This window comes from Thunnus thynnus, chromosome 8 (genome assembly GCF_963924715.1).
Source record: "Thunnus thynnus chromosome 8, fThuThy2.1, whole genome shotgun sequence".
Lineage (NCBI taxonomy): Eukaryota > Metazoa > Chordata > Actinopteri > Scombriformes > Scombridae > Thunnus > Thunnus thynnus.
This window is the reverse complement of record NC_089524.1, coordinates 24,205,957-24,219,799: the sequence shown is the minus strand read 5'-3', so window position 1 is coordinate 24,219,799 and position 13,843 is coordinate 24,205,957. Positions and strand designations below refer to the sequence as shown.

At 43.4% G+C, this 13,843-nt stretch overlaps 1 long non-coding RNA gene across 1 annotated transcript in view; it reads left to right on the top strand.

The window, feature by feature from the left end:
* The window catches only part of LOC137188010 (uncharacterized), a 38,859-nt gene that overhangs the window by 5,279 nt on the left and 19,737 nt on the right, over positions 1–13,843 (top strand). Inside the window, exon 2 of the long non-coding RNA XR_010929315.1 lies at positions 5,639–5,805. This is a non-coding gene — a long non-coding RNA (uncharacterized lncRNA). The remainder of the gene's footprint in view (positions 1–5,638; positions 5,806–13,843) is intronic.

The following is a 13,843-nucleotide window of genomic DNA, read 5'->3' as shown; positions in this document are numbered from 1 at the left end:
CAGTGAGGCTGGACTTGTTCCACTAGATCATGTTGTTGACATTTAGCAGCAAGCCTCTCTACTGTACGCCATGCAGGCCTTATGGTAGTTTGTCATGCTTTCAAACAATTCATGGATTAATTCACTCAACACGGAAACTATGGTGTATGGTCTGAAATGGGTCGATGTGAGCTGGCATTTAAAACAACAATAAGCTGCTCTGCCGGTTGTTTGTTAGAGCTTGTAGTGTGTTCTGTAACATCGTCTCTTATCTCTGCTTATCAGCTGTGTTATCGCTATAGAAGCTCTGACTGGACATGATATGGGTTGTATATTAGCCGAATGTACATTAAGGTTATTAGTGGGCCTAGTCAGTGCCATACAGGGTTAACATGTACATGGATGACAGGTGAATGTGTCATCATCTTTTCCGCAGCTGGATGACTTCACCTTGCAGATGCTCGCCAGGACTCAGGCTTGTAGTGAGAGGAAGTTCAACAGTGTTTTTGAAGAGGTGATGCTGTGAATTCGTCATCATAGAGTGCAGTATGACTGCTAGAAGGGGTGACTTTTGTTGGGAATAATATAGCTACCTTGTAGCCTATTAGTGCTGTTCTTATGATGATCTTATGTTGATGCAGGTTATGTTTTGCACATTTTTATTTTGGCCTTCCTCTGTCTGCATCACTGCCCATGCAGGTCTGACTTATTCCAAAGCAGTCTGAGGACGTCGCTGGTATAAAGACCTGACAGCGGCTCCTTATGCGTAAAAGCAATAATAAAACTGGATATCACCTATAACCTGCTTTGTGCATGCGCACAGTTATGTGTGTATATCAAAGATAGGTAGAGAGACAGGCAGAGTAGAAGAAGAAGGGGAGAGAGAAAGAGAGAGAGAGAGCGAGCGAGAGAGAGAGAGAGAGAGAGAGAGAGAGAGAGAGAGAGAGGAAGAGAGAGAGAGAGCGAGAGAGAGAGAGAGAGGCGTGCGCATGCAGGCGGAATGCAATGGCTCCATGTGACCACAACACAAGCAGCTCCGGCGGCGGCGGCGGCCCCTTTAAGAGACGTGGGTTAGTTTTTCTCTTTGGTTATCTAGCTGTATGAGTTTATGTAATATCATAAAGCTAGAGAACCGAATGTATAAACTAATTCTGCAGACGTCACGGCGGAGCGAGCCGGAACCGGACCGACTGAGGTGCTGCTGCCGGAGCGGATGGATGGATGCAGCCCGCACGGAGGACTGGAAGCCCGCGGCAGCGTCCGTGCATCGCACCGCGAAACACCTCCTTCTTCCCTGGACGTATGCCGGTGCAGAGGGGAACGCCGCCCCTAAATCACTACCAACAAAAAAACGGATTCATAGAGCTAGATTTCTTTCACGGGGGATGCGTGGAGTGACAGTAGTTAGCAACCGGAGACAGGCTCCATTCATAGAGTGATGATGAGGAAGAGGATGAGGAGGAGGAGGAGGGCGACTCGGCAGTGGTGCTGTTTCTCTTATTGGAAGACAACCTTTCAGTCACGGTTTATAACCAGCATGTTTTAGATGTTTTTCTATTGATTGTCTAGTTAGTTGAATGCTGATAACCAGGAGGTGAAATGAACACGGTTTGTTGCTGGAAGAGGCACCTGATTGGAGGACTCCTTAGAGTCACGTGTTCCACCAGTAGCCCCCCCACATCTCCTTGCTGCTGGCCTATCTATCTAGTGATATGGAAAAAAGGGCTTAAACAATCAAAGCTCATGCCCTTACAGCTGGCTCTTATTTGTGTTTGCGAGCTTCTGCGCCTCTGCAAATGCATGTTACTTTATACTGTATGTAAAAAGTTGATTGCAGGAGTTTTGCTGTGCCATGCCACACCACACAACAGGGGAAGCTTGCAGTCATTGAGGTATTTTACACTAAACAGTGAAGCTGCTGGATGCAGTGGCAACTAATTCCAGTGACAGGTGCTGAATATATACCTGGTATTGTATGGCAGGTACAGCAAAGATCAGGAGAATGTGTAGCGGGTCGTCAAAGTAATGTGTCACAGGTTATGAAGTGGAGAAGAAGACAATATTGTGATTCAGTAGGTGTTTGTCAAAGGGATCATCTTATATCCCTGGATTTAGCTTGATTGATGCTCTTATTAACAATGGCTGCAGGCCTCATGCGCAGAAAGTGATGGCTCACGCTGCTGAATGAAAGCACCTTTGTATCCGATTATAACAAATGCATTGCTAGTCGAGCTACTTTCCACAGATGGAGTTTATTCTTAGAGTTTACAGCAACGTTTTACGATGTGGTTGCTGCCACCAAACAGCATTTTCTCACATGAAGGATATCCATAAAGCACACACGCCACCTATCACTGACATGTGTGTCTCCAGAGCTGATCCGCAGTAGCAGGCCGAGCAGATTTTGGAGGCAAGATTAAGGGAAGGAAGGGTCGGCCGGGTCGCCCAGAGACTGGGCTGATTTTCAAGCCTGTTTTATAATCTTGTTTGGGCTGCTCGTCATCTGTTCTTTCTCCCTTCCATCCAAGTCAGAGAAGAGCTCTTGTTTGGTTCAGGACTGCCTGAGTGATGGGTTGCGCTCTGTGGTGGAGCCTGTTGAATTTTAAACAAGCCCTATTCTGTGTGTTAGCTTCTAAAGCTGTAGCTGCTGTGTGGTGGCTCTGCTCTGCACTGTGGAGAGTATGTGTAGCAGCACACAGCCTGATGCTACTGTCAGTAGGCCCCAGCTTACTGCGTCACAGAGCAGGGCAGGTGGAGAAGGAGCTAGCATGAACCTAGCCGGGAAATATTTCTCATCGTGCTGTGCTTTTGGGGCAACATTGTGTGGCAGTGTCTGTGTGTGTGTGTGTGAATGTATGCAAGGCATTGTGAACAATAGGCTATAACCCTCTGTTGTCTGCAATTGCAATTATGATGATATTAATGATAATTTCAGTGTGAGCTATACATTTATACTTTGGGTGGTTTAATAGAGTGTGGCACAAATGAATGTTTTCATCAGGGAAATACTGCAGGAGTGTCTCAATTTTAATGTGACACAAACTAGTAAACACTAATGTACCATTGAGACAATATATTTCTAATACACCGAATTAAAACCTGTATAGTTTTAGCTGGAATATCCCACATAGTCATTGTTTAAATTGTCTAAAAATTTAAAATTTCAGGACGATGTGCAGAATTCTGCCCAACATTTTGAAAAAGGCACTCTATCCTTTGAAAGGATAATTGCAATTTTAAGCTAAAGCATTTATAACACCGTGTGTCCCCATTAGATTTGATGATGGCGACGCTGAATGCCATACCAACAGCACCACCCACCCAGCTTTCGCCCAGTTGCTGTGGAAATTAATGCGGTAATAAATGGAGGATATGGGGAGAGCCCTTTGAGATTGAAATGCAGTCTGGTGAGTGACTGTGAGGCAGGCTAGACGTCGGTTTTTCCCACATTAATATGTGTCTGTCTGGGCCCTCTCCACCATCAGGAGGAGGCCCTCAACACCAGATGGAGCCCAGTCTAGTCTAGTCTAGTCTACCAGCACCTGCCATGAGGCTGCATTGCACTTTGTATTGTCTTGAACAGTGATTTGTATATCTATTTGAAATTGAAGTGTTTCACCAGTCTGGGTTTATTCTGCGTGCGGTAACGATGGAGAAATGAACAAACAAATAAGACAAAAAAAAAAAAGTGGTAGGACGAGAGAGAACAGGGTTGAAGACGATGTAGAGAGACTGAGGTGGGAAGATAAGACAGTAGAAGAGGAGATGTGTTCAGGCGGTGGGGTGTTTATGCATGCATGCCGTGCATTTCTAACCAACCTGTCATGTGTGTAGCCTTTCCTGCTGAAGCGTAGATATGTCAGTATGTCCCCCGTCTCTCCTCCTCCTCCTCCTAAACCACCCTCTCTCTCTCTCTGTACTGTATTGATAACGTTGAATATTTTCATGGCTTAGTTCTAGATGTGTGCACGGGGGGGTGAGTGTTGCTTGTTGACAAAGATGTTTGAACAAAGCAGCCACCCTACACACTGTCCTACACACAGCAGAGCCATTGTTTTAGTTTTACAGCCCTGCTGCATTTCCAAGCTACCATCCTATAGATGTTATCTTGTTTGTGTCACACACTAGATTGCAGAGCTGTGTGTGTGTGTGTGTGTGTGTGTGTGTGTGCACATGTTATTGTACATTTGTACATGTGTTCATGTGTGTGTTTCTGCACGTACTACTGCACCCATAGTGCTTCATTTTTTGTCTCTGTAGAGTACAATAAACATGGCAGCATAGGTCTTTTTTTTTTTTTTCTTTTTTTACAGCGTGGAACCAAGATGCACAATTTTGTTATTTTTACTCGACCACAAGACTGTACTCAAGATCATGGTGTGTGAAAATGTCTTAATTTCACGTCACTCCATATGTGACTTGTATTTTCATGAAAGCGGCTTTTGTATGACATTTCTATCTATATGTAGAAAATTACCCATGAATAGGTCATGGTGTTGCGTATAATTTGCATTTCTGAATTTCTGATTTAGCACACTTCCTCGAAAGCATCTTCTCATGGTTCTTCATTTTATAAAACTCAAAGAAGTGTATTGTCCCATGAAATATTTACAGTTACACGAGCATAATTTCAAGGAAATGTGAATGGATTTTACTCAGAAAATAGTTTTTTTTAAACTATGCGATATGCAATTGGATTATTATTACTATTATTATTATTATCATTATTATTATTATTATGTTTCCAATGTGAAATAATTCATGGTTGATGGTCTATTCGATTCCATACCATCGATATTCCAGCTTTATCAATTTTCTATTATCATTTTACCTTGAATGGCAATGCCCTGTATAAACCTTTTCTCTGAACTTATGAATTCTGGGTTTGGTAGTCTAGCAACAGCCTCTGACCCATGCAAGGAAAGAGAAAAAAAAAATTGAAAGGCTGACATGCAGGCTTTAAACCTGCAAAGGATGTCAGATTTCAGCGGATGTAATCTTTGAGTATTTTGTGTAATCGCTTGTGAAGTGTGTTTGTGTGTGTGTTGAAGCGATTGGTATTGCCATGCATTTACCATTGACAGTTGAAATAAGAAATGTAAGAAACTTTCCACTGGCACATAATGTAATAATGTAATATTTCAAATATTACAGTGTGCATTATTACTCTATTAAGATACATTAAAAGGAGATTTTCTTGAAATGAAATAGGAATAATAATGAAATTCATTGCCATCAATTCAATTTATCCGTTTGGCTTTTCATATTTTCTATCACAATTTAATTTATAAATCTTAATTTCAATAATTAAGTTTGTTTTAAAGATCCTATTTTTGTATCAATATAAATCCAGATAAGTGTGCACTATCTATTTTTGTCTTCCTATTTGGCAAACAGTTAGATTCTGAATTTGACACATTGTATTAATGATTAATATTTTATCTTATTTCAAATTTTGTCTGCAGAATGTCAGATAATATTATATTATAAATAATACTAGAAATTAAAGATAAAAGTTTATTTTTAAATTGATGTCAATGGTTTTCAAGTGTGGCCAAAAATCATGTGTATGTCAGATGCAGCTGAATCTGACACATTGACATTATAACCAGCTGCAGAAATGGACCCTTTCTCAAACGAATGCATTGCATTTTTGCAGGAATCTGTGTGTGTGCAGTCAGATGTGCAGTCTCACAGAAATACACACACCCCATCTGCAGGCCTGCATCTGAACCTGCAGGACAACAGGTCAGCAGAGACACACACACTCTGAGGAGCAGAGGTCACCCACTGGGTCAGAAAGAGGCTTCATCATCACTGTCACAGGTGAGACTTTGAAACAATTCTCTTTACACTGCTATGCTAATGTCTTTGTAAGCGCACTTGAACTTGAACTATTTATTTACTACTTTCAAATGATTACACTTGACCAGATGAACCTATTTGTTTTGTGGGCTGAAAAATCACACAGTCAAATTTCGAGTGTGCATTAAAAAAAAAGTCCTGATTTCATCATTTATCTCATCAGAGACGAGTGGTGAGTTTCTTTAAATATACACTTTCTCATTTCTATATCCTATCCTCGCCCTCTCGTTCGTTCGCCTCTCGCCCTCGTGCTTTATAACATCTGATCCAATTTGTTAGATTCTTCGGTTTTGGCAGATAAGACGCAGGGTGGCCACTTGTGTAATCTATATTTTAATTCCTTTGTCCATGCTTTTTTATCCCTTTAACGATACATGGGGGAAGGAGTGGGGGCTTTGGCCTGGTGTGTGCACAAGGTGTGCTCATGTGGAAAGACTGCCAGGGTGGCTAAGTCCCTCACTCCTCTAATTCCCTCTTTCCTCCCCTCTGTCCTGCCCCCCACCTCCCAGTTTTCTGTCCTTTCTGTCCAGGCCTGGTACCCCCACCCCCCCCACCCCCCCACACACACACTCTCACACTCTCTCATACACACACACACACACACACACACACACACACACACACACACACACACACACAGACACACACACATAGAAACATCTTTTTTTTTTCTCTTTCTCATGCTTTCCGTACTTTTTAGTTTGGGAAACTATTTTTTAGTTTCAAGATGCACCTCAATACCTTTATTTATATATAATTTCCTTCTTTTTCTCAACACAAGTTTGTGCCGTCAACCCTCTCACTATTATTATTTACACCTGATTTTCTGCTTGATGTGAAAATGTGAAAAATTATTGCTGTAACATAGCAGATCTTTGGCTGTTTTTCTGTATAAGATATTAGCCAACTTGTCACAGCATATTACTTGTTAAAAACTAGCACCTATACAGACTTTTGGCCTCAGTTGTCATAGTTACTCTGCTAACTAGTCGGCGGAACCTGGCAAGGCTGCAACATGAGCTTTGTGTTTTTATAACAGCGTCTAAATATTGAAGATGATAGAAGGCTGAAATTAGGAGCAGGTGACTCACTCACTTCCCTCTCAGCTTCCCTCTCGCTGTTGAGTGACACGACTAAAGATTACCTTCGCTATCTATCAGCTGCTATAGCAGGCCATCAAGGCCGAGAAACGCTGCTCAGCTCGTGCATGTTCAACCTCCTGCGGAGAACAAAGTAAGCGGAGTGATGGAGGGAGCGTTGAAAGGGGAGGAGAGGGAGATGAAGCCCCATCCGCAGAGATTGAGGTCCGTCATCGGGGGAGAAACAGAAGAAGTGATTTTTTTTTATTTCCCTCCAGGGTTAGATGAGCGTTCTGTGACATTGGCCTAGTTCTATATCAGCATGCCCCCCCAGAGAAAGCGTTGCGTTTGAGAATCAGACAAGGGAAGATCAGAGGAGATTTCACAGCCTGTGGCTATCCTCCTCCATAACATTCGACCACCTCTTAAACCTCCTTCGCTTTGCTTCAACTCGATGAAGGCTGCCGGTCTACTTAGTCAATATCATATCCACAAACTAGATAAATCGATGCAAACAAGCTCTGGTTGGACACGGGCTTTAGAAGTGGAGGCATAGCTACAGGCTAAATTTGACGCAGAGACACATCAATCCAGAAGTGACACTGTTCACATCATCTTTGTATTCATAACAGCAATTAAAAACTAGCATGCATAGGTCTGCGTTGATGGCTTGTTTTACCCTTGCAGGACCCGTGTACAGTATGTGTATTTGTTACAATTGTTCAAATAGGAAGTGTGGGCCGGAGGATGTGTGATTTCACACGTAGCTGTGTTGCCTCCACAGCCGAGCACTCTCATGTATATGGAAAGACTTGAAGAGAGGGAAGCAGTAATCCGCTCATTTACAGTACCTCAGATCCGGTCTGCCATCTTTCTCTCTCTCATTTGCTCACACTCTCTCTCTCTCTCTCAAACACACAAACACACATACCTCAGTGTATCGTATCTCCCCCCCCTCCTCCCCCATCCCCCGTCTTTCCATCGCCATTCGGGCTCATCTTCCCATCACCTCTCTAGCTCCGCCACCCCAGAGAAACCAATTCAGACTGCTGCTCCACACCGTCATGGCATGTTGGCCAAGGGAGATGGAGTCCTTTCAGGTTCTCGGCTACAACCTCCCTCCCTCCTTGCTCCCCCCCGTCGCTGCCCCCTCTGCTGCTTCTCAACATTTCCTCAACATGCCTGGTGTATCAGCAGGGTAGCTAGACAGCACGATAGCACTGCTCCTGAGAATCTGTTGGAGTTATTCTGCACATTATGTGACCTTTTAAAGTTTCTCTAAAATTGCATGCGTGTGTGTGTGTGTGTGCTTTGTGATGGCGATGATTCCGCTCTGAGCCTGCTTTTGCATGGTTGTACTGTCAGATTAGTTAGAATATTTGAAACAAATGAAGCCTGTGTTATGTGTTTAAACAGAGTGATTTTGAGGTTTATCAGCAATAGGTTATCTTTAATGGCAAAACCAAACTCCCACCGCCCACCCGTGGCTTCTTAAAGTTGGCAATCTGCTTTTAACAGCTCACTGTTTGCTGGGGATTTTTTTTTTTTTACCAGGCTCTCTAGATTTGTATGCATAAACTGCGCTGCTTGGCTGTTCTTAAAAGTTGATTTAAATTATACCCTCTGCATTATGCGGCTTGATAGGAAATAAATCTCTTCAAATGAATACACTGGATGGAGGGAGGTGGTAAAAGGGGGTGAATGTGTGTGTGTGTGTATGTGTGTGTGTGGGTGGGGGGGTGGTGGTGGAGTAGGCACTGAGAGTAGAGTGGTGGCGTATGTTAACATAAATTAAAGTCTATCTGCGGAGGGGCTCGGAGCAGGAAAGAGAGACAAGAATGTGAGAAAAATAGAATTATAGAATAGAAGAAGAGTTTAAAAAAGTAGGATAAAGTCATGTGGCAACAAAGAGAAGAACGGGAAGTAAATAAGTTTGGTTAGTTAATTAATTTGCATATAGTTGCTTTATTTCATTAGTCAGTTATTTTTCTCTTTACCTCCTGAAAGCACAGAGGCCTCTGGCATCTCAAAGCACGCAGGCTGAATGGCGAGGTGGCTGTATTAAAGGTTGGTGGTGGCTGTGATGGTGGGGTGCAGCAGGGTGACGAACAGAGCGCAGGAGGGAGGGACGGGGGTCCGCTGAAAGGCAGCAGGCTGCAGAGTGAATAGGAAAGGGGAAGGAGGGAGGGAGGTGGGGAGGGAGGGGAGGAGGTGGGGGGGGGGCATTAGCGGCGGAGGCAGGTTGGGGGTGGCGGTGGTGGTGGGGTGACGACGGTGGGGGCCTCCATTGGTTCAATGCAACGGCCGGAGCAGCTGTGAAAAGAGGTCTCCCCTTTTTCCCACGCCCAGTGCGACGCAGAAACCCTGCTTCAGCCTGCCAGGGTCAAGTCACATTCTAATATATACACTGGGCCTGTGGACTCGCACAATGCATACACACAGCTCATTTATTTTATGTATGCACACAGACAGGCACACACTTGTATGCACACACTGAGTAGACAGCCTCTCAGACGGAGACAGAGGTGGGGGCCGCCGCAGAGAGAGTATTATGACACTGATTTCTATCCCGTTGGCACCATTGTTTCGTCTTGGATCCTGCAAATTAACAAGCTGCAAGTGACGTGACCAAACACACACACACACACACACACACACACACATACACAGATTTCACCACTACACCTGCTGGTTTGAAGACTTCAATTTCACTATGTCACTTTGAACATAAAACAGAACAAAATTAGATTTTTTTTTTAATGGAAAATTCTTACACTTGATGCGGTATTTTTCTCACTTTCTCACACTACATAAAATCAAAAATTCCTCCTCATATACTTTGACTAATACATCAGTTGGTGTCTACACTGTATACAATCACAACTGTGTCGTCCGCGCTCCCGCAGCCTGATCTCAGCCCCTTTCTTCTCTTCACACGTTTACGTCTCAGCCGCCATTTACAAACTATAATCATATTCCAGGGAGGGGGATGTAAAGGCTTTGTCCTGACAGACCCAACACCCCAGCCTGCCTCCCCCCACAGTGCCAGATGCCCTGCTGTATTGTGTGGGTGCTGGGGGCAGACAGGCAGGCAGGCAGGCAGCCCCCTTCCTCTCTGTCTCTCTCTCTCTCTGCACCATGATGTCACCCTACTTGTCTGTCTGTCTGTCTGTCAAGACCTTGACAGGAACTTGAGTGTGGGAAGTAAAAAAGCAGGATGGGGGGAGAGAGGGTGATAGAGGTTCAAGGAGGGGTTCAGGGTTGGGAGGGGATTTAGTGGTTTGGGTGTTGGGAAGAGAGAGTCTGGCCTGAGAGGTCAGCGAGTGGACTTGAGCATGGAAAGAGTGTGTGTGTCTATATGTGTGTGTTTTGGGGGGGGGGGGGGGGGGGGGGGGCGGCTCTCTTAGCAACTCTGAAGAGAAGTGGAATTTAGATGAGTCTGTCGGTGTGTGTCCTCCAATAATTCAGTCTGGACTCATCCAAACTCCTTGGTTAGCCTCTCAAAGGGTCTGAACAGCGAGGATAAAAAGAGGAGGGGAAAACAAAAGCAGCTGTTTTCACTTTTCTTTTTTCCACCATTGTGCACAGATGAAGTGAAGTCATGGCAGTTTGAAGCTGCTAGTCCAACTATTGCAACAGTGTGTAATGCATGGCACTGATTTCAGGAAATACCCAGGATATTACATATGCTAGTGGAATTTGGTGCGCTTCTTGAGTGTCATTGTTAAGTTATTTGATCAAGCAAGTCTCCAAAGTGAAATTATTAATATTTTCTTTATATTTTTTACACGTAGGAGGTGAAGATAATTTTAGTTCAAACACCCTGGCTCTCTCCTGAGCCCATTCCAGGATTACTTCCTGTAAGTGTTTTGTTATAAGAATGAGTCTTATATCCTGATATATAGTCATATGTAGTTATATACTGTATTCTTGTTTAGGCTGAGCAAGGCCAGTAAGGCCATATCTAGAGTTTTTCTTGAAATGGGGAGGATGAAATGAATATATAAAGAAACAGTTTTACACTCTGTACTCTGTCTTCTTTGTGTCCAGCAACAGTAGCATACGTGTTAAGGATCCCTTCCAGACACTTTTTAATACCTACTTAAACACTCTGCTTTGAATGATTATCTGAGTCCAATATGTTTTTTTTCCACAAAAAAATGAACTACCTAGTTATAAATTCTTAAAATTATATCTGCTCTCTCCCCCTCATTGAAATTTCCAGAATTTACGAAAATGCAAATATTTTGCATTTCAAAAGTTTAACTGCTGGACACGATGTCTCCTACTGAAAAGTCTATCGGTGTATGTGCACTGCAAGCTTCAACTTTCCACATCACACTTGTGTAAGTTGCATACTTGAACACGATTGGCTCCCAGACTAGTTGTGATGATGCGATGATGTGACAAATCCTGCTTGTATGTGCGTTTCTTCAAGTCAGATTGAAGGTGAGCAAAGGAAAACTTGGTGAAAACAGTCTTCTAGTGTCAAACTCTTCACATGCATCATTCTGCAAAGTGAAGGTCAAACATCCAACTAATGTAACAGTAGGCAAAACAAATTTTTGAGTAAGACACCCTAGTTTAACGTTGCAATTTATTCACTCCTCCTAAAGCACATTCTCTTTATAGCTCTCTATCACATTTTTCATCCAAATAACTCACAACAGTCCAGTTTTGGTTATTTTCAGGTTTACATTGTGCATTTGTGAAAAACGTTTTGGCCATTTCAAAACTCATGTTATCATTTCAAAAATGCACCGCTGTCGGTCTAAAAGATGAGACTGTTTTTCCTGATTCCCAAAACGACTTTTTGGAAAATGGAGTTTTTGGTCTGACAGCAGTAATGTGCTGTTTACAGCTCACCAGCAAACACAGACAACAGGCACCTTTTTCAACCAAACATTTACCAGGACACAGACACATGCCTTTGTCATTCATCCTCTCTCTATTTGGACTCCTGCCTTTGTATTTCTTCCACCTCTTTGCTCTTTCCATCTCTTGCTTTAATATGTTCTCCCTCTGTGTCTTTCTCTCTCTCTCTCTCTCTTTCTCTCTCTCTCTTTCTGGCTGTGTGAAGAGGTGATAGTATTGGGAGACAATGGGAAAGACTCACTTAATTAGCCGGACGAGAAGATGCATTGTGGCAATTACTGAGCACAAAGGGAGGGGAAGGTATGGCTCTGTAATGTGCTGCTGCGTGTATTTGCCTGGCTGTTGTAGCCTGGAGTGCAGGCAGGCCTTTATAGGGGAGAGTGAAAGCGGTAACAATGGAAGACAGGATGTACTCCACATGTAGAGCCATTTCCAGTCCTTTTACAAACGGGGACAATAGCGGCTACAGTCTCTTAAAGGCTGGAAATGTAGAAACTGTATTCTCTCTATGGATAGATTATGGAGCTTGAAATTTACAGGTCTCCTGGCTTTGTGCAAACATTTTTTTTTCATATATTTTGCTGGGCATGTTTTGGTTGCACATTCTTATAAGGCACCCCTTTATAAAGGCTTTATATTACTAATCCTACATATATCAGTTAAATGAATTAACAAAAACAACTAAGGCGTATTTTATCCTAGATAAATCTTCAGTTTATTTTCTTGATAAATTGATTATTAGTTTGGTCTATAAAATGTTTGAAAATGGGGATTATAGAAGTCACATTTTCCCAAACTCCAGTGTGATATCTTGAACCCAGAGATATTCAGTTTACTATCAAAGAAGACAAAGTTAACCATCAGATATATACATTTGAGAAACTGGAACCTGTGAATTTTGGGCATTTTTGCTTCAAAATTGTTGCTGATTAATTGTCTCTTTTTTGACTAATTGTTTCAGCTGACAAGTCAATACTCTTTGAGTGTGACTTGCTTTGTCTTTGTAACTAGCTCAAATTACTTGCTCGACCACATTCCTTCTGGAAAAGTACTACAGTGCACCTTGCAACCCAAAAGTTTCTCTTCTGATCTACAAAGCGTTAACCAGTGATACATTTGCCATTAAAACATCAAGTACAACTTATAAACCTTTTCATAAAGGGTACCTTATTATAAAGTGGTATAAACGCTCATGTTTGACCTAGTTCTGTAACACACAGTGACTAATTTTCTAATTTCCTCCTCCACTATCTGTCCATGCATCCTCTTCATTTCTATTCTTAATTGTCCTGTTGCTGTGCACCAAACTGGACATGCACTTTCTATTTCTGACTGGCTATGAGTGGGCCGCTGCCTGGTGCCACTGTGTATGTGTGTGTGTGTGTGTGTGTGTGTGTGGAGAGAGTTGGGTCTGGCAAAGAGCATCCTCCTCTAGTGGAGTGGCCTGAGGGGATTTCTTTCATGAAGTCAGATAACATCCAGGCGACCCCCTCTTCCCTTTTTTATAAGAGTTCTTTAACCTTGATAAATGAAGTAGAGGCGGGAAGGGAGTGAGGGAGGGTGGGAGGAAAAAGTTGCGGGCTGTGGTGGGGGATGAGGGTGTGATGGAGGGAGGAGAGAGATAGAGAGAGAGAAAGAGGGAGAGACACCAACTCCCAGGCCGGCTTGCTCTCAGGATCAATAACGTTCGGAGAGCTGCTGAGCACTCCTGTCTGGCAGCTCTACCATAGGGGATGGAAGGAATGGAGGGAGGAGGCGGGGAGGGGGGTGGCGAGGATGTGAGTGAGGGAGGGAAACCAAGAAAAGGAGTGTTGAGAAAGCCTCTCTATCTCCTTCTTGTCACCCTTTTTTACGAAGAGAGGGAATTGAGGTGGACGGCGATGTAAAGATGGAAGGATGAAGGAACAGACAGGAGTGTAGATGGAGGGCGGAGGAGAGTTGAGACCGGCGTACCTACGTAGCTGAACCCAACCTTCCTGCCACCCATCCACCTGCCTGCCCGCCAGGATAACACACACACACACACACACACACACACACACACA